Consider the following 25,955-nt stretch of genomic DNA (forward strand, 5'->3'; position numbering starts at 1 on the left):
TGCGCGGCAACAGTTGTAAATATGTATATAATATTTATGGTGCTAACAAGCATGGCAAGCATGGCAAGCATGGCAAGCAAGCAAGCAAGCATGAAAGCTATGTATGTATCCATGCATGCATGCATGGATATCGGTTTTTGGATGTTTAACTAGAACTTTCATCATACCTTTGATGAGCATGTGAATGAATGTGTCTCCTAAACGGATACGAAATGGTTTTTTATTTTTTTTTTTTTTATTCGAAACACACATATGTATATAATATATAAAATCCGCTTATATGTAAATTTTCGTATATTGTTTCAATTTCACAAGTAAATTTGCATACATACTATGTATGCACAATGAGTACATGGCCGATATATATAAAGCATTTATAAAAAGCCTCACAATAGAAATAAACAGGATTTAGTTAGTTGCGTTTTATTGAGAGTTATGGTCTCGCATTATTACTGTTTACTTTGGTATTTTATTTATTCAAGAGTATTTATTATTTTTGGTTTTATTAGAGATTTAATAGCAGAGAAAATTCTTTATTCCTCTTTAAAATGAAATCCTTTACATCGACTATTGAACTATTGAATAAATGATGAAAAAAATCATTGAAAATTTTAGAATCTCTTTAAGCATTATTGACGCAATTCAATAAACCATCAAAATTCAATTCATGCCTTTCAAACTGACTTCTGACTGATTAATTTCTATTCTATATTCAATTGGAGAAACGGTGCTCATTAAGCGCTTTTTTCAGTTTTCTGGCGCAAAGGGGAAAAGAGCCTTAAAGGCATTTTTGCTGTCAATGGTGTGTTGCTTATCAATAAAAAGTTTGCCAACAAGATTTTTATGTACAAAATATTCTTAATGGTCTGTGTTCATGTTTTGTTAATCACTTCTATGGAAAGACGGACATTTTTTTTTAAGTAAAAATTTTTAAAACACTTGAATTTTTTTAAAAATATTTTAGACCTACTAGCGGAGGATGCTTGTATATTCATTGAATTAGAAGGATTGCAAAACCTAGAAGGAAGCTTCAGGGATACCTGATCAGCAACAAAATTGGAATCAATTTTGGCACACTTGTCCGTCCGTCAGTCTTTTTATTTATATGTGGTTGTGACAGCGAAGCTGCACGCTTTAAAGATATTCATGATCAGCATCAAAAGCTGTATCGGTTTAGGTATGTCCGTCTGTCCGGCTTTGTAATGCATGCAAATATTCTCTTAGCCGCAAGAGTTAAGCTCTCGACTTAATATTGAACAGAAATACTGGAAGTTTTTGCGCGCAGGTTGACATTCATAATGAACTAAGGAAAGGAAACACTACTAAATATATAGTACACTAAGAAAAACAGGAATTATATGTTTTTTACTCATTGCTCATAAACTAAAATAGACACAATATAAAAACACCCACCAAAATAACCAGCTACGCCCATTTAATGTTAAGAATTGTGGAAATTTAGTTTTTTCATTTTCTTTTTAGTCTTTTCTACGACAACGATGATGGGTATAAAAGATTCGGTCCCAGTTAAGTAAGTTTCTTACTTGTTCACTATTGAAAAGCTGACCACGACGACTAAGGTTCGTATTATTTGCCTCTTGGCATTTATTCAAGCCATTCCGTCTTATGATTGGTACATACAGCCACATTCTGAGCGATATGAAAAAGACGTCACAACTCACAAGGCAGATGCAAATAATGGACATCAGAAAGTATCATTGCTAGGGAATATCAAAATTTTATACAAAAATATCACAAACACTAATGGTACCAGGCACGAAATTACATTGTTTTCTCTTATCACTAGTGGCCGATTACAACGACAGAATACAACTGATGGTATCGTGTTTTGCTGCACTAACTTCCATTCTATCGGATGGTATCGTGTTTTGCTGCGCTAACTTCCATTCTAAATACAGATCTTGTGAAGAACGCTTCGGAAAACGCCGCAGTATTTATTCCGCTTTTTGGCTGCCCACCTAGAAGTTAAACATCAAAGTTGTCGACTTATTTCCATGATATTATCAACACACACACACACACACACACACGGGAGCAAAATAATCAGTTCAATATGTAACATAATAACTGATGGAATTTAAAAATTCTAGTAACACGCGTTCGTCACTGTGAAGCGTTTGTTATTCTTTGATGGATTTTTTTTGCTGTTTTCTCTTTAAAGCATTCTGTTTACAAACAATTGAACATCCTACATTCTATTTAAGGGTAAATAGTTAAAGTAAAAAGAAATCTTTTAATAAAAGATAAGATGGTTGACTTTGAATCTGCGAATCATGTTCACTCATATGCTCACATAAACACAAAAACCATAGTCTCCGACTTACGTTCAAATAATTTTGCTTTTTGTTAATTGTACGCGAAGCCTTAGACGCATTTAGTTGATATTCTTCGCGCTTGTGACTGGCCGTGAATATACTTAACATTTAATACGAAACTTAACAGTTTACACTTAAAATTCTACGATCGTCAACAACCACAGAAACAATAAAGTAAAAGCGTTATAGTCGGGCAAGGACGATCCTTAAATACCCTACACCACATTGTCTAATACAATTCTTATTTCTATTATAGAACACAAAAATTATGTCTTCCTTCTATACAACGGCATATTTATGGGGAAGCGGGACCAAAGCGCAAGCTAACGTAGCACAAGTTTAATCGTTACGTGAGAGAGGTTTCAAGAATTGCTCCAGCCGGCCCAAAGTTTTCATAGCAACTTATAGTGTCGAAGTACTATTTAACCGCTCTTGGTTGAGAAATTTGGAAAATTTCAATTTTTCTCCATATAATCAACCACCTTTCAAATAGGGCGGGAAGTGGTCGAAGAAGTGAACCGATGCAAAACATTTTCAATAGCGTTCGTTCTTGGGGCACAGCACGTAACTGTACGAAATTTCATCAAAACATCTCAAAAATGGCGACCTGTAGCTTGAACGCATATTTACATGGACAGAGGGACAAACGACCAGACAGGCTTAAATCAATTCGCATTACGATTCTGAATCGAGCGGTATAATAGAAGATGGGCCCATGTTAAGCCATTCTGCATGTTACACACATCCGGGCTAACTTAATATACCCTCTGCCACAAGTGATATAGGGTGGATTCGCGTATCAATTTTCACAGCTTTTGAGCTTACCACAAAGATCTTAGAAACAAACAAACAAAGCAAAAGACCAAACTGAAACAAGCAACACGAAACAACACTAATAGTAGAAATACAATAAATTTTCGGCTAACAGACGATTTCGTTTTAATACGACCAATCATCCAAGGGGTGTTCTCTGCACTTTACCATAGTGACGGTCTGAAAAAAGTGATGAAAGGGAAAGAGGTATGCAGTGGCCATAATCTAGTGGGCATATGCTTAATCGGCTAGTGTTGTGCTTTTACGGGCTGAACACTCACTAGAGAGTTGACAATGCTACTATCCAAGCTGATGCCCATTACATAAACTTCATGCAATTTTCGCTGCATACTTTGAAATGTTATTTCGGTGTACGGACCGCCAGGCGGGCATCTGTAGCTAAGTCGATTGCGATTGCGCGAAGATGGAACCTTCTAGGCTTGATTTCAACAAATGGACTAAGAGATGAACATTGCTTAATCAACTCTACTTGTATACTTGTATTATGCCATCAGATATACGATGCATATTTTTAGAGAACATTGCTCAATCGATTCTATTGGTCACTTTGATGTTTTATATATATATCTACTTCATGTATGAGCTCCGAAGTGCGCATTTCTAGCATGACTCTAATAGAGGGACAGATGAACAGACCTGGTTCGATTGATTCTGTTTTTCGCCACGACCATCTAGATGCATAAATTGATATCTACACGCAGATGAAGATGTATAAGTACATATGTACGCATACATTTATTTATATATAAATAATTTAAACAGTTATTCCTAAACGCGATTTCATGACGTGGATGGACATGCTGCCTAATCGATTTTGTTGTTCACGCCGTTTTTGTTGTTCGAATCCGGCATTTTCTATAGAAAATGGACGGACGAGTAGGTGTTACTTAGGAAAATATGCCAAGCATATTAATCGTCTATAATTTCTATGATTTTCTTAAGCCAATTTCTAGGCATGATGCCAGAAAACGGACTGAAGGACCAACAAATAGACATTGCTTAATTCTCTGCGTTATTTCATATATATTTCTGACTCACATCTCCTTCGCGTTACAAACATTTCAAGAATCTTAAATAGTTTTTGCGGTTAAAATAATTGCGTAAGAACTTAATAAGTTTTTCTTCTTCTTCACTTTCCAAAAGAATGGTTAAGGTTTTAAGAGTATTTGTGTTTGATATTGACATAGACAAATGAAGGTTTATAAAATAACCAAAAAAAAAAAAGAAAAATCAAACGAGTTGAATGAAAAGTTCCGGGACTTTCGATATAAACCAATGAGATCTCTATAAAAAGTTTAGAAAATCTGTGCTTGTAGGTACATTTTAGCAACTTTCCGAAACGTTTTATTTATAACCCTAAACATATATATAAATATTTATTTATCTGTATGTACCTATATTTACTTATATATGTGGACGTTGCTGAAGACATTTTCCTTAATAAATAATTATTGAAGTTTGTCCAACAAATGTCGTTCAAATACGTTTCAGATTCTACTTTGCTCCTTCGGCAAAGATTATGTTGCGAAATTAATGCGAAATGAAATGTCAGTGTACAAGCGAAAATGTTATGCTCGCTAAACATCAAATTACACAATAATCGTAAATAATCGCAAAGTAAAAGGAGAGCGAAACGTAATCGTAACGTGAAGATTGTTCGGATAGAATCTTTGCGAACAAAACAAATCCTCCACTCAAAGTCAATTTGCAACAAGCCAACGCTATCGGTCTCTAAAAGCTTTCTTTTTTGCTAGTAACGCCTAAAATTATGCATCGGATGCGCTGTAGGATACACGTGGCTGCATTTCTATATACGATAATATCACCGGTCCTACGATTTCATAGAAAAAGAGGAAAATTAATTCTAATTGAATACAGTTTGCTTTGTTTTAAAAAAGCACAAATTTTCATATCAATCTCTCCTGTCTTACGCAAAACTTTTATTGCTTTCAGTTAAGAAGAAGATTGCTCGATCCGATCTATTGAATATTACCTTTAACTTAGGGGCAATTACAAAAAATTCTCTACATGGCTTTGAGATTATAGCTATGATTTAAACAGGCAGAGAAAGCGATCAATCGGCCGACAGGCAGTTAACATTAGTTCGCTTGATAATCCATATGTGCTTTGAGGCATACTTTTATGCTTTACAACCATTTAACAAATATAATATACTTTTTGGACTATATTCACTATTAGTCCCGAAACTTTGCAACCCATGTGTTAAAAGTTTTTTTTTTATATAAACATTTCTCCTTTCATTTCTTTTAAAGTTTCTTTTCTTATGGTTTGGCACGAAATTTATGGTTTTTGAACAACACAAAAAGTATCAATTTTTGCTAGAATTTCTCAAGTAAATTTTTGTAGTTTACACCTCCTTTGAAATATTTATTGCCATTACAATGGCAGCCGAAGGCAACGAATGATTGCCAAAATCGAGAGGGAAAGAAAAACTTTACAAAATAAAAAAAAATAAAATAAATTAAAACCAATGGCAACTCATTGTTATCTATACATTTCTGTATGGGCATATGTAACAAATATATATATATATATATATATATATATATTCGGAAAACTTTAACAATTATTGTTTTATTGCGTATTTTTATGAAATGAATTGAAAGTTTTGTTAATTACTTCTCGACAAGAATGATGATTAATGTTTACACTCACATGAGGATTAGGCTTACATGGTATCCTATTATATAACATAACATAAATTTATAGGAAGTTTCATAAAAAAATTCTATATCAAATGTCGTAAATGCTGCAATAATTAACCCTAATCTGGCCGCGGTAAGCTTTTAAGATTCATTCGAATTTAAATATTTTAATTATTTTACATTGACTTTCGAAAAGAACTTTTTTAACACTAACTCTAACTTTAACATTAACACTAACTTTAGCACTTGTCAGTTTATCTTAACCCGCTTCCTTTTTCTAATGAATCTTACCGCGATGAGCCTCATAGACTCACAGTGAGAAAAAGATCCCGAATCTTAGATAGGAAGGACTCAATCAACTCAAAATTTTGGACAGAGATACGTTGAAGAGCTGTGCAGAACCGTGACCACAGTAACACAGTTAAAAATTTCTTCACGAGCCATGAAATGAATCAAAGTTTATACAGAATGTTTAATTCCTGGTCGCAAAAATTAAGCCATTACCTTTCAATTGGACGGCAACATTGGAGATTCTTGCGTGCAGGTTGGTGTTGAAGACGAGCTAAGCATCTCAAAGCAATGACCGACAATGTAAGAAAAACTAAGAAAGCTTCTCCCTTCTAGGATTGTGGCTGAAACTAGAAAGCAACGATAGACATGCGATGAAAATTTTCACCTATATTCCTTATATATGGAAATAACCAGTCAGACGCATTGTTATGGAATATGGAAATTAATCTTTTTGTTATTTTCTTAGTCTTTCCTAAGATGAAGATGATGAATATAAAAGATTTGGTCATAGCCGAATATAATTTGTTGACTTTTTTTATTTTTGAAGATTTTTTTAATTTTACATAATTCGGAGCATTGTAGTGGAATTATACGCCTCACATCGAGCCAGTTATTTCACTTATTCATATAAAGACCTTTAAAAGGAAGACGTCATACGGAAAGTGGGCGAAAAAGTGGTCCGATCTGAATATAGCGTTCATCCTTGGGTCAAACTACATCGGTGTACCAAATTTCATCACAATATCTCAAAACCAACCGATCGATTCAAAAATTGATTCTAAATCGATCGATTTAATAAAGGATGGGTATATCGCAAGCCCTTCTGAGTATAGCTTACAACGAGGGGAAGAGATTAGAACTTAGATCAACCCAGCATCACTTTTTGAAGATAATAAAAGCGACGTCTTTCTGGCTGAGTGTTTCATACATACACACACAAATTTAATATATTCTCGTACCACAAGTAGTGTAAGATATAAACCACATAAGTAGCCTCTACGTACTGTTTTATGTTTATATCCGGTAGAGATTTTTTGAATAATTGAATAGATATAAACGTTTTGCTTGTGAACCGATAAGACCCATCGTTGAACGATTTGTTATAAAAATACATGGTCAAGGGTTAATAGTATTATTTTGAACGATATCATCATCGGTCAAATAAAAAAGCAAAAAAATGATAAGCACTTTCGATAGACCGCATAAGTGTGTGCATTCGCCGTCACAGCACGTGGGCAATAATTAAATATTTAATTATTAGCCAAAGAGTGTAATTTCTATAAATACGTAAATTACACGTAAACACTTGCTGTTGCTTATCATATAAATAAATCAAAGCATTAATTTTGAAAATTTTAAATTTTAAGATAATTTCCGTCGCTCCATTCCCTCAAAAAAAGTACAAATAAAATAAATAGAGATTTTTAAAATGTGAAATGTTTTTTTTTTTTCTTTTTTCACTGGGATGAAGCTATCCCTTTGCCCCAAAATAAAAAACTTCTTACCATTGAGGTTTGGTTTAAACAAACTATGCTCATTAAGTTTACTTAAATCTGTGGCACAGAGTGTTTGACTATTTACACGCAAAGTCAAAACACACACACACAAACACACACGCACTCAAGCATATACAAACATGCATTCATCCACATTTCTATGAACATACTATGCAATCAATTGTAGGTAGTTTTTTTTTGTTGTAAAATAAGTTCAGCACAATCGTAGTAATAACTATTTACACAAAACACCGATGAACAACCATTAACATGCTTCGACACTTACTTTGGTTAATTGCGAATACAACTTAAGCCAAAAAGGACGATGGAAATTAACCTGAAACCTCAATATCTTGTTTTTCGACTGTGTGCTCTATAATTTGTAAATGGATTTCCCTTTAACACAAACACACGCACACACACAAACACAAAAGCATATAGATCAAATTCGCTTTTTAATTAGGAATTAGGAATCTGTAGCTTTACTTTAACGTCATGTAGGCTTTTCACAGTTTTTTTTTGTTTTTTTTTTTTTTTCTTTTTTTTCCTATCAAATGCCTTTAATTTGACGCGCGCTATTAATGATGCATTAAACGTTTCGCAATTAATTGTTACATTTTGTTAAGTGTAGTATATTTAGATTACATTTTCAATTAACATTGAATCAATAAAAAAAAAAACTCAAGACAAAAAGCTAAAAAGAAAATTTCACTCTCTTTTTTTTTTCTTTTTCTACGTTTAATGCTTTAACAATTTAAGACATATAATTAATTTATATGTGTGAAGTTATAAATATAATCGCGAATTTATCCACCGTTCGGACAACCGTATCGGTTCAGTGCTAACAAGAAACTATTTATTATGCGTATTTGCCAACTATTTTAGTGTAGGAGACGATTGTCACTTGTTCTGATCTAGACGATGACTGCGTTACCCTGTACTGTTAACTGATAAGAATTGTGGATTGTAAAACATTAGTAAACTATGGTAAGAAATTTGGATTTTTTTTTTCTAAAAAAGAAAAAAAAGAAAACAATTTTTCCAAATAGAGAAAAAACAAAAATGAAAGGAAGAAGGAACAATAAAAAAGGAAAATTTTTTTTTATAATTTACAACTAATTATTACTTGATGTTAAATTAATTATTAAATATTACACATATAAAATTTAATGTTAAATTATATATTAAATACTCAATGTTAAATTAAATATCTTATCAAGAGCTTTTACCAGTGCATTGGATATGTTATAATAGAAACATGCGCACTCTCTTTTGGTTCCACATATAAGCGCCTTACTTCAAATGACTACAAACAATTAAATCTACATAAAATTTGTTAAACAAAATTTAAAAAAAGAAAGAAGTAAAAGAAACATAGTGCGCTATAACTTACAATTAAATACCCTACATCGCTTTGCTTAATACGTTAATATTCATATGAAGGCTTTTCAAAATAAGGCGTTATACGGGAAGTAATCGAAACAGTGGTCCGAATCAAACTATTTTCTGTGGTGCTCATCCTTCGGCAAAAACACGTTAATGTACTATATATCATCGCGATACCGTAAAAATTGCAGTCCGTAGGTTGAACAGAAGAAAGCAAGAGGGATAGATGGGCCGACAAATTTTAGAAAACGATTCGGCATTGATCGGTGCGAGTAGCCTAAGGCCTTTCGTGTGTTGTATCCGTACGAAGTTAATAAATTATAAAAATAAAATGAAAATAAATAATAAAATTCCTTGCACATACATGTGGTGCAGGATATAAGAATCCCATCAAATATTTTTTATATTTAGTAAAATTTTTAAATGTAAGAGCAAAAATTTACGTTTAGGAAACAGATTGCACATCTCAACTCTGCTACTTATGCGTCTTAAAGTAGATTATGGAAAATATTTTTGCATTAACTGCTAAAAGTAGGCAATGAAATAATATTTTAAGATATAACTGAAAATAGACTTTTTTTATTTTCTTATCAAATCCCCGCCATTCGTGATCTTTGTATTTTCAAGTCGAAGATATGCACACACTCTTTCCTTATCCTTCATATTCTACCTTCGTAACCACAACTATGTTAACATGTACAAAGAATGTATCTTGAATAATTAGTCAAGTATAAAAAATAAAATTAAGATAAATAAAACCATACAGTTTACAATTTTTAGAGATTAAACGTACCACGACAAAGTTATTAAAAAATTAATTAAATATTATAAATTGATATATTATAATTGATTAAAAAATAGAGGAATTCTCATATTTTCTTTCTTATTAAGTTAATATAATACAATAGTTCATTCATTACTAACTTCCCTTAAAAGTTTCATGTTATTCCGTTTGTTTATTATAAATTCAAGAGTCTTCTATAAGTGTTGAAAGGCGAATTTTGAAATGAATAAAGTTATTGAATAAAAAATTTCAGAAATGAATTAAATGATTGTGCAATTTTGCTTTGGAAAAATAAGGAAAATGTTGATGGAGACGATGATACAGCCAACGGTTTACAAGCAGTAAAAAGTTGATAACGAGACAGCTGAACACGACCAACTTTCGAGAAGGCCATCAATATAATCCAATGATAAAAATCTCAACAAAATTCTTCCTCTTCATAAAAATAATTTTGACTCAGCAAAGGGCCTTTAAAGAAGTTTGAAAAATCTGCTGGATCTTCATAACAATTCGATCAAAATGCTTGCTGATATCCTTCTTTTCACACTTTGACCTAAACGGAACCACGGTTCGTCCAAGTACAAATGGCAAAGTTATCTATATCGAAACTTTTTATACGTATTATAAGGCAACAAATATCGACACAGGGAACTTATTTCTATATCTAATATATATTCTCAACACCTCAAAACCTAACAAACTTCTATGAAATTTCACATTACGTTAATGAAACACTGCAGTTTGTCTATTGATTAATTCTGGTCGTTTTCGTTTAAGGCATTGTGCTCAACTGATGATAGGACACTTCGGAAATAATCGCGGTATTGTTCAATAGAAGTCCAAAAGAAACGATTACCCACTACGCTTTTTTTTGATGAATAAGGGCTTTCGAAGTGGCGTGAACCGGTTTAAAATGTTAGTCCACGGGTTTTTGTTTAACCCTTTTGCAGATAACCCATTTCTCTTCCTCAAAATTGACCATATTTTCTTACATAAGAAGTTTTGAAATAAAACCAAAGCATTTCAAGTATGTATGAACAATCGGTTACAGTAAATTTAATCTTCGAATGATCTCAATGATGCATCATCTTCAACATTAAAACTGTCGGAATGAAATTTTGAATTGGAAACTAGTTTTGTCGTTGGCATTCTCTCAATCCGTCGTCTCTGCACGCATTCAATAATTTTGTTAGTTGTTTGAACAACGCTTTTACCTCATCGTGTTTTGAGTTTCTTCTTTTGGATGGGACACCATATAAAACCTACTACGCACATTCAAAGAAAATTTTTCCGAAATAAGTTGTACTATAACAAAAGTCAAACTATACTCAGACTTCGATCGCAATTGTGATTTTTTTTTAAAGCTTAGACATTGCTGCTATGCCCCGAACGAATATTCGTTCAAATTTCCATCGCCACACCTTTAACACACTGACGCACTGGTTTTAATTGTTAATCACCCTGTCCAACATTAGTTGTGTTATGTCGGTATTAGTCCGACAATTGCTCGTCTCCCAATGTTCCACAGTTCACAAGCTCGAACCAAAAAAGAATCGTGAGCATTAAATCGTATGAATGCGGTTACCCAAATACAGAAACGGTGATCACGTTCCAATTCTCTGCTAACCGAACAATAAACACCCACAACTGGGCAAACGCCTAAGCAAAGTTTCTTAAAGACTTCTAAGCGTTCAGCAATAAAGAATCACTGCATGACGAAGCTGCAAAAATTGTACTGGCCGTTTACACAACTGAAATAACAAAAAACAAATATTTTTATGAAACTGGAAATTACAATTTTAAAAAGTATAGCTTTTAATGAAATGGTAAATAAGCTTAAGCGCCAATGTGACCACACGAAAATATAAATAAGTCATCTCTTGCACGAAAATTAAATGTCTTTTCAAACAACCGATAAAAAATGTCATACTTTACTCTTCTGTTTAAGCTCCACTCTTCAGTAGCTTTGTGAAAAAATATTAGAAAGAATGATTTTGGGGGGAAGTTCCCATAAAAAGCAGCAACAGATACCACAAGCTTCATACGTTCATTGTAACAAGGAAGAAAATCCCGGCTCGCTTATTAAAGGTTTCAAGAAGGCAAGAGGTCGATTAATTATTCAAAGCCTTTGTCATTTGAAGAGTTCTAATGAGGGCTTTAATGGAAACGTGGCAATTGGCTTTAGTCCCAAATTTTTTTAGATACCTTTTACGGCTAGAATGGCCAGTGGGCTGGAGAAAAGGCTAAGAGAAACATGTTGATTAGTTTTCGTCTCAAGGCAGCTATTGCCGAATTGAATCTTATACCGATTGCAAATTTCATATACAATCTTTTATAGTTGTTAGTCCTAGATTCGTAAAAGACGTAGCGGCTGTTGTTAATGTCAATATGCTATATAGAAATTATACGAATCAACTAAATTTAGTACAATATTTGGTATATCTTATCTCTTAAAGTGTTCAATATTTTGTTCTTTAATATTAAGAAACCTTCATTACACTTATCCTGGAGAAATGCGTTCCTGTATTCATTAAAATTTTGTATATTTTCCTATTCATGAGAATAAAATATGACTGTCAAAGAAATTTATGTTTACATTCTTACTAACACTACGCGTGCTGCACATTATGAATTGTATTTCTTTCATTTACGACTTTTTTTCATTTTCTATGCAATTTTTCTCTCTTTTATATACGATTTTTTTTTTTTTTTTTTTTTATAATCAGGTTCATTGACGATATTCATAATTACAATTTTTTAACTGATGACATCAAAAAGATTTTTTGCATGCATTTGTATAGAATAAAATATAATCAAGGACAGTGCCGAAGTTAAGGTAATAATAATTTTAGAGTAAACAGAAAAAATTTCACTAAATAAGAATAAGAGATATTTTGCGTAATCTCACGGCAAATATTATCAGTTCAATGAAGCTCTTATCAATATGAAAATGTATAAGAAAATATATTCATCTTATTTATGCATAGGACTATATTCTGATCTTGTGATGGGTCACCAGCCATAAAAGGAAACTATGTGTATTGCTGTTATGACTGTTTTGTATAAATTTTGGTATTTCATAGGCGCAGCTATAAGGAAACGCTCCCATATCGGTTTATTACAAAAGAGGCTTGTTAAGTCCCGCAAAGAGCGCAGAAAAAATGGACCTTGTGATATGTGATTTCTCTGCGACGTTTATCAGAATGCAACCTATTGTTTATATAAAGCTACATCTATCAAAGCCGATGCATAAAATTTATGCGCCCTCTGTATCCCGACGGGTAGGCATCAGCAGCAGAAGCGTTTACGTCTGTCAGTCCATTTGTCCGCTTACGTGTCATGTGTGGAAATTACGATTATGAATTTGAAGCAAAAGTAGAAAACACGATTTCACGATTTCATTACGTAACTCTCCTTGTCAAAAGTTGATTGCTTAATGATGATCCAATGATCTCGTGGAAAAGTTAAAAACCACCTAAATGGAAACGTGAAGTCGATGTATGGTGCTCGACATCAAGTAAAAAGGAATTACTCTAATCGTAAAATTACCGTCAAGAATCCTCCAAAAAGTTTAGCCCATTCACGTTGCGTGTGCTACCGCGATCCCTAAAACGTTGCCTGAAATTTAACTCAAAAATGCCAACAACAAAATTTGCGATGCATAGAGCTCTATATATCATAAGAGTCGCTATCTCAGAAAAGGACACAAATTCAGTTTTCATTCAATAGTTCAATTGTTTAGTCACAGGCAGGATCCGATCAAGACTGACGCGCATAAGAATTTTTCCTTCTTTTGCTTTTAGCGGAAGATCGCCTTCTTCATCAATCCTGATCCTTTTTCTCTTTGCCGGGATTAAGAATCCAAATAGGTATATAAAAGAATCCAGGCGGAAGGTGGGATCACATTTTCTCCGATCACTCTTGACCATACTTCAGTAAGCTACAAATAAAACAACTTCGGAGCGCACCGATTTCTCGCCTAAGAAGGCTTGTTTTGATGCAGTATGTCACCCTTAATCTAACCTACTTCATGCAAAGCTATACAAATCTTGCTATTAAAAAAAAAAAAGAGAAGATTCATTCTGTCATGACTGCTTCTATCCTGTCTTCATTAATTGTGTTTTGTTTATGAATTTATGAAAAAGGTTTGGGTCAATATGCCATTTTTTATATCGTCATACTAAAACAACTCTTAATCCCTTGCATTCCTATGTCGACTATATGTCGACATTGTATTTCTTACATCAACTCGTATGTCGACATAGCGTCGACATTGTGTTATCTGAAGTTGTTCATTAAGTATTTAGTGGCAGGTGAGCAAAAAACTGAAAAATTAACTTCTATTTTTCTACAAATATCTTCTGCCATTTTCACTTGGAACTTGTCAATTACGTCAAGGACTTATAAAGCACATATGTTCCTTATCGGCATCAAATTCCAAGCATTTCCATCTTTCCGATTATCTGCCCATGCGTGTAATGCCCATGACGATGATATTGGCAGTTGAAAATGGGTCAAATCGGTTAGACGACATTCCTTGGGTAAAATACATTCAGAATACTTTCTCTTGTCGGGGTTTTCTCCTCATTATTCATGAACTACAATAGACAAAGGTTAAAAGGTTTTGTTTTACAAAAAATTGAAAAAATTAGCTCGACCCACGGTACAGCGTTGATATCTTATTTATTTTCTTTTTGGTTTCCTTTAATAAAAGTGTAATGGGCATAACAGTTTTGATTATAGCCGCGCACACTCTTCTTATATATTTTGCTTAAGTCCGAAACTCAGCGAGGTCTTTGCGAAGATTCGCCCATTATTATTAAAAATCTTTACATAAATAAAGTGCGAGAACCTTTCGTAGCGGAAGTTGCATTCGCTGATCGCTATCAGATTTCATCTACAAGATCGCTTTCATTTCCCGGTCGAATAGGCCAAATTCTTTGTCTCCGATGTTCACTAATTTCCCTCCAAAAAATCCAATACTCTGAAATAGTTTTATTCCATATCATATCGTTGCTTAAGTTTGATTTAAAAATGAAATTCTTATCCTATGACGACACTGATACTATGTTCACCGTTTTTAAAACGATTTCGGTCGGGCCTCTTTGTTAATCTGAAGCGCAAAACAATAGCACTCCGTATTACAAGTCAGATTTCGGTCGGGTCTCTTTGTTAATCTGAAGGAAAAAATAATACTACTCCACATTAAAAACCAGACTTCCACCGGACGTCACCTGCTGAAGATCCTTTCTTCTTCTCAACACTCTTTTCTCGACTCCCTTTTCTTCCACCGATCAAAAGAAAGCGATTGCCATGGGCAACCTTGGTGGATGCCCTCTGCTCATCGTCACTCGCTGTCCACTTATTGCTACTTAAACTAGCTTATATACTAGCACGCCCTACTATACCAAAATGAGTGAACGACTTTGTTTCGTCACAAAAGCTTAACATGAAGATAAAGTTTTGAGTTTACATAGCTAACCACTGGGAGATGGTACAAGAATATGGTCCAAACTATTAAAGAAAAATATAGAGACAATAGGATATATCCCAGGACACATACTTCAAATATATCGCTTCGCTCGTTCTTCCAAACGAAGAGATTGTGAAATGTAACTTTTTTTCTTTTCTCAAATATTAAAATGCAGTTTTCTTAATTCTTCCTTGGATTAATCTTTAAAACATACTTTGCAATATAAAGTATAAAATGTGAAAGATATCGTAATATATACAAAATATGCGAATAATTTTTACAAAGGACTGAGAAACATCTAAACACATGCTCAACTTAAGTAAACTGCTACACAGTTATTTACTGTCTTATTCGATTTAAGTTTACCTATCTAAACCTAAGTAACTTTAGGTTTAAGAAAAAATGCAACAATAGCAACAAAAAACCATAGCTTCTTCTCCTGCTTCATATACCATACAAATTTAAGTATTATAATGCTTACAATGATATTTATGTAAATATAATGTTGCTGTGCAGCAGAGACGATAATAGCGTGGTCTCCATTTTCTTTTTTTTTTTTCGTTTGATAGATGCCCTTCTATAAAGCAGAGCATGTCAGATACATGAGCAGGTCGTTTTTTAACTGCCCGGTCTAGACGTAGTTAAACGACAACACCATAAGAGCGACCTCATTTTTCAGGACCGATAGTGAAAAATTGGAAGAACTCGTATTTTTTCTTAAACACCCTAGTGGGTTACGGCCTGCCATTAAATAACCTACACTAGTCTACAAGACTTTCCACCAAAGGCATTATATAGTAAGAGGTGGGAAAAGCCGTCCGATCTTGATCATACATCACAATAATGCTCGTCGTTGGTCCAAAATAGGTCGGTGTAGCAAATTGCATCGAAATATCTCCAAAAATTGTGATCTGTAGGTTGCACAAAAGAAAACAAGACGGACAGACGGACAGACGGATAGACAAGTTTAAATTCATTCGCAAAGAGATTTTGAATCAATGCATCTATCTCAAATTCTTCTGAATGTTACATACATCCGCACAAACTTAATAAAGCCCTGTACGATAAGTAGTAGAGGGAATGAGAGAATGAGAGAAAAAGTTCTTGAATTTCAAAAACCCAATATAGCAGGTATTTCAAATTCTATCTATACTTAATCATTTTTTGCTGTATTGATGTGTACACAGAAGGTAAGTTTCAAGAATACATTATGTATTATATATAACAAAGGAAATATTTTAAATTTTTTAGCATTTTCTAAGAGAGCATTATTTCCGCCTACTACACGCTGAAAGCATAGACTGCTAAATACAAAGCACATTACAAAACATTTACAAAATTGATAAAACTTAGCAAAATGACAGTTTCAAGAAGAATTACTTTAAAATATTATTATTTAAAATAACGATAGGACGTACGTATGTACATACGTACAGCATATTGTCTTTGCAAGATACGTAAGAAATTTTTCAAATAATAAAGTTTTAAAATTCCTCCCAACTATTTGTTACTTCACTTATTCCCTGTACTCGGAACTATTTTTGCTTGTTTTATTTGTTTGCATTTGTATTGTCTTTTAAATTCTCGTAAGATTTCAGTTTTTCTTCGTTAGATAGTTATTTACATTCTATTTCTTATTCTGAAGGAAAAACTTCTGCCTTATAGTCAAGTTTTTCATTTCATTGTAGCTATGCATTGACCAATTTGTCACAAAAATTTAATTACAAGAGACAAAGGCATTGTCGTATAAAGCAACAAGAGTTAATTTCTTTTTGTGAAAAAAGGAAGATGTGTTAATGAATTTATTAAACCTTTGTTCGAGATACATCGAGGTACAGATAAAAAGTGGGAGAAAAAACAAACAAACATAAATTTTTTATTGAGAATGATTTGTCAACCCCCGGCAATATTAGGTAGATCGGTAATTTTTCTCTATGTAAGGAACAAGTTTTGCTGTTTTGGGTAAATTAATTGTTTTCGCAATTTAACGAATCTGTTAACGAATCTGTGTCGAGCAGTATCAATCATAACCTTTAGTTGATCGTCATTAATCAATAATTGGCCTATCAGAACTCTAAAAATTTCTAAAACGAAATTTCGCAAGACAATTTTCATAAGCTCTTTCTTCTACAACGGCTTTAGTTCCATACACATATATCTCTAAATACATCTACAGTTCTTTCATCCTTTTTGAAATAAAAAAGTCAAATATGTCTTATGTGCTTAATGTCTCACTACTATAACGCAGACGATCACCTTGGAAGTTTTTTACAAAAGTCTGCTCCACATAACTATTGTATATATTTACCTTTAAGCCTGACGAAGTAGGCTTTCAAATCCAACTATATCTTAATTTCAAATATTTAAGAGAGCTTTGTTAAGGCGTTCACAGTGTTTTCTTAACCGATATGGTAGGTGTCTTTGCTAATTAAATTCGAATTTATCTTTACATCCTTTCGGTCAAAGGACATGCTTACAACGCCCACGCGCATATGCGACAAAAACTGTAAACACAAAATAAAATAAAAAATTATCTGTGCCCACAAAATAGATTATGAACGACTATAGAGCTTGGATATAACACGACTTCTGACCAAACAACCGTTTCGAGACTTTCGTCAAAATGCGCTAAAGAGGGCAAACAAGCTTGAGTGACAGAAATGTTGAGCATTAAAGGTTCAGATTTGTTATTCAAAGGAGTACGAAGCTAAGTCTTCTTAAAGTGGATGGCATTGTGTATATTAACAAGTTTTAAGGGGTTTTTTTTGTAACTTTGAAGCTTTATTCCTCCCGCCATTTTCAAACCGAAGAAATGTCTCATCTTTTAAGACTATCCTGAAAAAAAATACTTTTTGATATGATCGTTAGAATAAGCGCACTGTTCAGGTATATAATAAATCCCACGTTAATCAGAACGAGCAATGGCTGGTAATAACAACGAAGCGGATAGAACACTCCAAACTAGAACTGCGACAACTGCTTCAAGTATCTTTTAGTGTTGTTTGAATTGGTTGGACCAAACTACAATACACCATGCCCAGCTAGGCCTTCCAAATAGGTGCCATGAATTTCCGGGTCTATCGGCTACTCTACAACACTCAGCATGTAGACATTGGATATCTTGACGCATCGACTTTTCGTTGTAAGTAATGATTTGGTAACACTATCAGGAAAAGTAAAGTTGCCCGTAAATGGCGTTTCTTTGACATTGAACTACACCTGTTCAAAGCTACAAGATGTACATTGTGTGCGCTTTAGCGTGGTCCTTTGTACAGCCGGTTGCACACAGCTTAAAGGCAGTACTCTTATAATGAAGAAGTCACAGTGTTAACCAGCATTGGCTCTCTCTTCACTTCCAATAAACGTTTTTTTTTGCTTTTTAATATAAACGATCAATCAGGGGACGTCTGCTACGCGGACATAGTTGCGAAGAAATTGTTGGATAGTCGAACATTCTGACCTGTGATATGCAATCGACATCTTTATTGATCGCGTATTGACTGCGGCCACACGTCAATCGTATTTAAAGTATGGTCTTCTGCACTGAAGCTTAAACCCGTTTACGCTGACTAGATATAATTGCACTTCTTAAGTACTTGGCTATGCTGTAGCCCAATGATAATAAGTATAACGCTTACAAGTATCTCGGCCGGGAAAATATAAAAAAGGACCCTTGCTGGACATTATTGATATATGTATAAAGAAAATCACGCGATTTTCAACTTTATTAGAATTGAAAACTATTCTAACTACCTCGCATATCTAAGGAAGCTCTTATTACTTGTCTTTAGCGGGATTTAAAAAAAGCGCCTATCACAATTTGTTGGCTTATGACAAACAAATCAAGCAAGCACCGCTGACGAATCGACAAATAAAAGCAATCAGTCGATCGATAAGAATGCGTCGTATTCCGCCAAGACAACGCTGTATCGCACATTGTCAGAGCAAAATTCATTGCAACTGGCATGGATTGATTTGGCATGTCCAACGTATTGTCCCAGTGCTTATATCTTGGCCTTATCCTTGCTCAACGACTAACGAAAATCGTTTACTTACATAACTTACTTGCAGAAACGTAGTTGTAGTCGGTTTCAGTGTATTTTCAGAATTAGCGTAAAAAAACCCATAAATGACTATACTTTAGTAGATTTTTTTTTTTTTTTTTTTTTTTTTTTTTATAAAGTATAAAGTAAAAGTGCAAAAGCATTATATTTTGATATATTAAACCAATTGTGGCACGACAATCTTTGGCATTTACTTCCAAGCACTTTGCAATTTTTTGCTCCTGCATGCTTTAAAGCCTTCATATTTTTATTTATTTATTTTTTATTTTTTTTTGTAAGTGAACTCAATCTAAAGGAATAAATTTATACTGTAGTTGCGTGGGTGTAAGGATTGACTTCGCCGTACATAACTGTTCTTTACACATATTTTCATTTTAATGCTTTTCATGCCAGCACGCGTAAGCATGTCTGCAGATGTTTTATAACTAGTTACTAGAAGGATAATAAAAATGTAATCAGTGCATAAAGAATACAAAGGCAACCCGGTTAGTTAATGTCTGATAGAATGAATTGCAGTTAAGAGGATGAAATACAAAACCGCTAGCATCATAAATCATAACAACCAACAAAAGTATTGTATCGATGCACACAATCATATCTAGGGAATCCCTTAGGATTTTAGTTTACTATTTTCCTAAAGTGTAGTAAATTCTATAGTAAAATAGCATATAGCATATACTCAAGAAAGCTTTTTGTTTTTTTTTGGATTTTCGCTTTATTTATATACTTGTTTGCCTTGCTTTATTGCTGTCAGACTAAAGATGAGCGATTAAAAAAAAAAATTGTTTCACTTTTTTAAAAGATAAAGAGGTTAAAATAAAGTTGACATATGATATGTTTTTTTTAAACTAAAATTTTCAAACTTACTCCTATATAGCAAATAATATCTTTATCTAAAAAGATCTAAGAGACTAAATCTTAACCATCGTCTTTTTCAAGCTAACAACTGAATGTCTCCTAAACTCATTTGGAAATACCAAAGTGATATTTTTAACCAGCTCCTCCCCCTCATCCCTACCCACCGCTTTATCTGTCTTCTTATTTCGGCTGGAACTCAATTTTCTACTGTGATTACCGCTCACAAGAAAAAGGAAGCATTTTGTGTTAGATCGCTGTCGAATAAATATCGATTTGCCTTTCGAAGCATCGCGTACAGAGTCTTTCTCTCCAATCTCTATCACGCGTTCATAAAGAATGTCCCAAAATTTACGTAAGATTTGAATTTGGCGCCATTTGAGAGCGAAAATGTTACCAACCAACCAACAACAATATTTTGGATCGGTTCGTACACTCGTCATAATTACCGCATGTGAGGTTCAGGACATATGTGATTGTTGAAAACAAATGCATCCAAACCATGTCACTGTTTGGTGCGCAGTCATCATTGGACTGTACTTCTCCAAAAATAAGACTGGTCAAGCAACGACTGCTCCTATTGCTGGATAACCCAGTTATTTCAGCCTAAATTGGATGATAGCGATGTCAAAGAGCGGACGGTGGCGCATGCCTTACTTGCCGTGAGAAAATGCAACTACACAAATGCAAAACATCCCTAGTTGCGTGTTTACGACTAACAAGTCAATGGTCTCAAGTTTGGTGGAGTTTTCAATGCAAGTGAGCATATGATCGAATTCTGTAAATCCACGCTTTGTAAATTTATTTACAATAAATAAAAATATATATATTTGCGCGAGTGAATTTTTTTTGACCGAGGCTATTACAAAACTTTACCTTAAAGATTTCTACCTTCATATTAATTTCGTTTTTACTTTTTCTTTTCCTCCCTTCAAAAATCATTTTTTTAATATTTCAACGCTAACTACGCATTTCCTTATCTTATACCCGATCAAAAAATAGTAAGAAATTTATATATTCTCGAAAAGTATTTACTTAGTTTCCAACATTTATTTCCTTCTATTTCATAGTAACTTTCGGTAATATTATATCATTTGTGACACTGGAGCTTCCACGTTCAGGAACACTGACATAACGCTTACTTGCCTAAAACAAACATTCCTCGATCAATTAAGAACTCCACAATAAAATATTATTAGAACTTGTCCATACACGTGTTTACCGTAGATCAAAAACCGAGGCAAACTCGAGGAAGCGCAGGGCACTTTTTCATATTTTCGCGTATAATTTTCGATTACTCACGGGATACCTTCGGAAATCGGTCACCCAAATTTTCGTCAAAACCATTTTCTTGTTCGATCCAAAAATTGTCTCCATTAGTCTTCTAATACGTCTGCAACTAACGCTAAAATCTCAATTCCAAAGTATATCCAATTTATTTTTAACTGAATGAAGATAATGCCAATGAGCGTTAAAGTGAAATGAAAATAAGGTGGAATTAAAATTTTATCGTTAATTTTGAACATTTTAGTAAACCAGTTGTAATGATTATGTCTGCAAGACTCTTCTCTGTGCGTCCGATTGTAGAACTATGGACTGTATTATTATGAGGGCCGCACTTAACTGCCACTTCAAGAGGATGGGATGTTGTAGAGACGGACGCACCTATCACTCCTGAGCTACCTACTTCTGGAAATATGGGGAGTTTTAAATCTTAGAGCTACCCTTAAATGCCACTTAAAGAGGATCAGAGGTCGTAGAGATGGACGTAGGTTTCATTGCTGTGGTAGCTAGGTCGGGAGACATGGGGAGCCCACGATTTGCAATGGGACATTCCAAAGTAGACCATAGATGGGATAGAATGCAGAATAGCTTACGTCCGTTCGATAAGTAGGTTTCATCCGTCCACTTATTCCTATAAGGGTAACGCGTGTGTAGTTTTTTTAGATGAGACCGCCTGAGGAGTCTCCGGGAGATAAAAATTTAAAATACCCTTTATCTCCTGAGCTAGCTGGCTCAGCAAGGACACTAACGTTCGCCTGCACAACGTTCCACGTTCTTCAAGCGGCATTTGTGAGTAGCCCTAAATATAATACGAACAGTAGTTCGATAATTAGACAGACAGAGAACATTTTTGCAAATATAAGACGTTACAGAGTTGGAACTAATTTTGAACGTGAACAATTTTGGAACATGAATGTGAACCTGATGAGAATATAAGTTACATGTTTGCAAAAATATTTTCAAAAGTTATAAACGAAAATATGAAAAATATTTCCGAGGTTCATGTGCATAATCAATCATGGAATGTTATGCTACCTGCTGTTATGGGCTAAAGTGATCCATAACGTTAGGTAGAAAGATGTCATCGGGATGCCGAAAACTGGATTAGGTAAAGAAATCAGTATTTGGAAATCTTGTCATATAAATAAAATTCGTCAAGAAATATTATGGAACTTTACATGCTTCGTAACTATTTTTTTCGTAAGCCCAAATATTCCTAAACACCTATACTGTAGTTCCAATGTTAAATGTGTCTAAATCAAAAACCAGTAAAAAAATTATAGTTATAACGATGCACTGTGAAACACTCTGCACTACTTCGCTTAATACCGTTACTTACATACCGATATTTCAAAGGAAAATTATGAGGAGGAGGAATCGTATAAGAAAAAGAACAACAGGAAAATTCCTCACTTCTACTACAATATAAATACATAAATAAATATGATCTTGTATCCAAACAATTACTAAAAATAGTTTCGCATGAGATACATTTTTCTTCAATGAGCTCTATAAATTGCTTTAATGCTTTTCACATTTCTGTCAACGATGCATAGGCTGCAAAACACAGACCTCGCATCATATTCGATCTATTCTTTGTCTACTTGGAAAGGATAGATGCGTTCGCAAACTTTTAACAGCGACATAATTTAGTCGAGGAAAGACCGTTTTTTCAAATTTTCAATGCTCGGACGCTTTTAAAACTATCGTTAACCCGAGAGACTTTAATCAAAATATATGCAAGAGATTCTTGCTCACTCTCGTACCAATCATGTAAAGTATTATATTTACTTGAACAATGCATCTATCATTAGGCTTATATATGGAACGATTAGTGATTTCTAAGTGAATTTTTTTTCGAGTGATTATCGATCGATCAAAAGAACGAATGAAAGCACATATCAAGAGAAGGCTTGCCAAGCATACACATGTTCTTTAAAAAGCTTTTCACGCGGGTTTTACATGGTAGCTAAAAATATGTTTAAAGCTCTAAATTATATATTCACATATACATATATATAACCCATATTTATCGCATATGAAAGAGAGTAGAAATGTAATGAATTAAAATAATTATAAAAAAAAAAAAAAAACTATCAGGAAAAGATTTACATAAGTAATTAATAATTAGGTATGGATGAAGGGTCGCATATAGATATATCTTGATATAAAACTGCTAGCGCTAAGTATTAAAGGAAGTTGTTACATATTCATTCACAATTGTACAATTGCATTACCTAAGCGTTGTACATCAATTTAAAACAAAATTGAATTTTAATCCCAGCGAGACAATTGTGTGCATACATTGGAAAAAGTTACACAAGGAAACGTGTATATGGTATAAACTGACTATAACCGCATAAATTTAGCATGGATTTGCCATTTCCTAACAGATATATACATATATACACATTTAGATTTACATGTATATTTATATATATATACAAATATATATGCATATATATATATATATATATATATATATATAGAGACATTCACAAACGTGCAAGATTTAAATCTTCATTCATGCCGTGTTTCAGGATCAATTATTGTTTGCTAAGACTTCTGCTTGGATATGTGGTCGCTTAAGCACATAAGTGGTTAAACGGATTCTTTCAATTGTATGTGTGTGTGCTTGCAAACACACGCGTGACATGGAAGTAAAATATGCGCTAGGAATGAACAGTTTTAGAGAAAATCCGAAAACTTTTATTCTTCTAATGCGCTTAAAATATTAATAAAACAAATTTTTTTTTTTTTGTGATTTGTATTAGAAAAATTTATGAAACATACGTTATATTAAGCTAGCCCATAAATTGTGGCAGATATTCTTTCACGTTCTCGTATAAGAGGCGCGGCTACGGGGACAATACTCACGAGTTCAAATCTGATTGCTATTTGACCGCACGTAGTCGTGGTCATAGCGAATGCTTATGGATTGGCCACGCATCCACTAGACTATGGCCGCTTCCTATCTTTTTATTTTTCCCCAATTGTTCGGGACCACCACCTGTGTTCATATTAAGAAAGAAAAATAGATATAACAAATTCTACAAAGAAAAAATGAATAATGAAATATTAGAGTATCCCTCTCAAAGCTGAAGGTTAAGCTTTTATATAGAGCACCAATAGCACCTCCCATCAGGAGACCCACTTTTCTCTTGGCGCATACATCACAAAGGGAAAAAATTTGCAAAAATCAAGCCTCACAATAAAATATTTGTGAAATACAAAGGGAGCATTTTACGTGAGACTAGCCTTCACGCTAGTAAATCAATTGAGCAGGTAGGGAGAGTGTAAAGAATTTAATATTTTTGAAACTTGTTCCTTTTATTATTCTATTAATGCCTTGCTCATCAAAGGCAAGGGTTGGGGAAACGCAACGTTAATTGCAGCCACTCCAGCAGTATACGAAGGGAACATTTTAGGTGAGACTAGCCTGCACTCTAGTAAATCCATTGAACAGGTAAGGAGAGTGTAAAGAATTTAATATTTTTGAAATTTATTCCTTTTATTATTCTATTAATGGCTTCCTCGACAAAGGCAGGGGTTGGGGAAACGCAACGTTAATTACATATACCCCATGAGAATAAAAATAAATTTAAAAAAAAAAGAAAACACTGTTCATTTATACACAACTCCTGAATTAATGCATTATTTTTTTAAAAAAATTCTTTTTATTCTGCCGGTATATCCGCAATTAACATTGCGAGGTCCCAGGCATTACCTTGGACGAAGCAGTCATTAGTAGAATAATAAAAAAAAAAATAAAGTTAAAAAATGTTCAATTCTTTACAAGGTCATCCTACCAGGATCTCTGGTGTAGGTTCAAGAGATACAAATGTAAATTTAATATGTGTTTCTGATTTAATTTCTAAAGGTTCAAATTTAGTTTCGCGAATAAAGTCGTGGAGTAACTGGCTACGTAATAAGAATGGGGTGATAAACTACGCTTTTGGGGAAGCATAGATGTGCCGAAATTCTCAACTCCTGAAAAAAGTAATCTTTTCTCCTAGACACTTACTAAGAAGGAAATACTAACCAACCGTCTGGTAACTGGTTACGTTAAATATGTTGATATAGTGATAGCCGAGAAGATGATAACAGCCGACGCTAATACATCTTAAAGAAGGGTAGTCCGGTGTTGACTAGCCCGGTTAAGTGGAAGGCACGAGTGACTATATCGCGTAGAGTAAGGCTAAAAGCTTTATAGTCTAGCTTTAAGATCCTCGGGGGTCAAGAGCACATTCACAATGTCACGAGTACTTGCGGGTAATGGTGACAGCACTAGTTTACTGCAGAATGATGCTTGCCAAGATCCTTCGAGGGGAAGCTTGCATTTTTGCATACATGTGAAAAGCGCGGTGGAAGCTAGTATGTTCAGTCCTCAGTTTAAACGTAGCAATTAACCAATGTGCGAGTTCTGACTGCTGGGTACGGCCCTTCGGGGAGTGTAGTGGTGGTTGTGGTTTCTATCATTCCTAAA

General features: G+C 33.9%; 1 long non-coding RNA gene across 1 annotated transcript; it reads right to left on the reverse strand.

Moving 5' to 3' along the window:
• Positions 1-5,791: 5,791 nt before the first annotated feature.
• Positions 5,792-8,435, reverse strand: LOC119639924. The gene is made up of 3 exons (XR_005247587.1): positions 7,910-8,435; positions 6,341-6,474; positions 5,792-6,267 (listed from the first exon to the last, which is right to left on the reverse strand). It is a non-coding gene; the product is annotated as an uncharacterized LOC119639924 (long non-coding RNA).
• Positions 8,436-25,955: the final 17,520 nt, after the last annotated feature.

The sequence above is a fragment of the Glossina fuscipes genome, unplaced genomic scaffold, assembly GCF_014805625.2.
Source record: "Glossina fuscipes isolate IAEA_lab_2018 unplaced genomic scaffold, Yale_Gfus_2 114, whole genome shotgun sequence".
In the NCBI taxonomy this organism is placed as follows: Eukaryota; Metazoa; Arthropoda; class Insecta; order Diptera; family Glossinidae; genus Glossina; species Glossina fuscipes.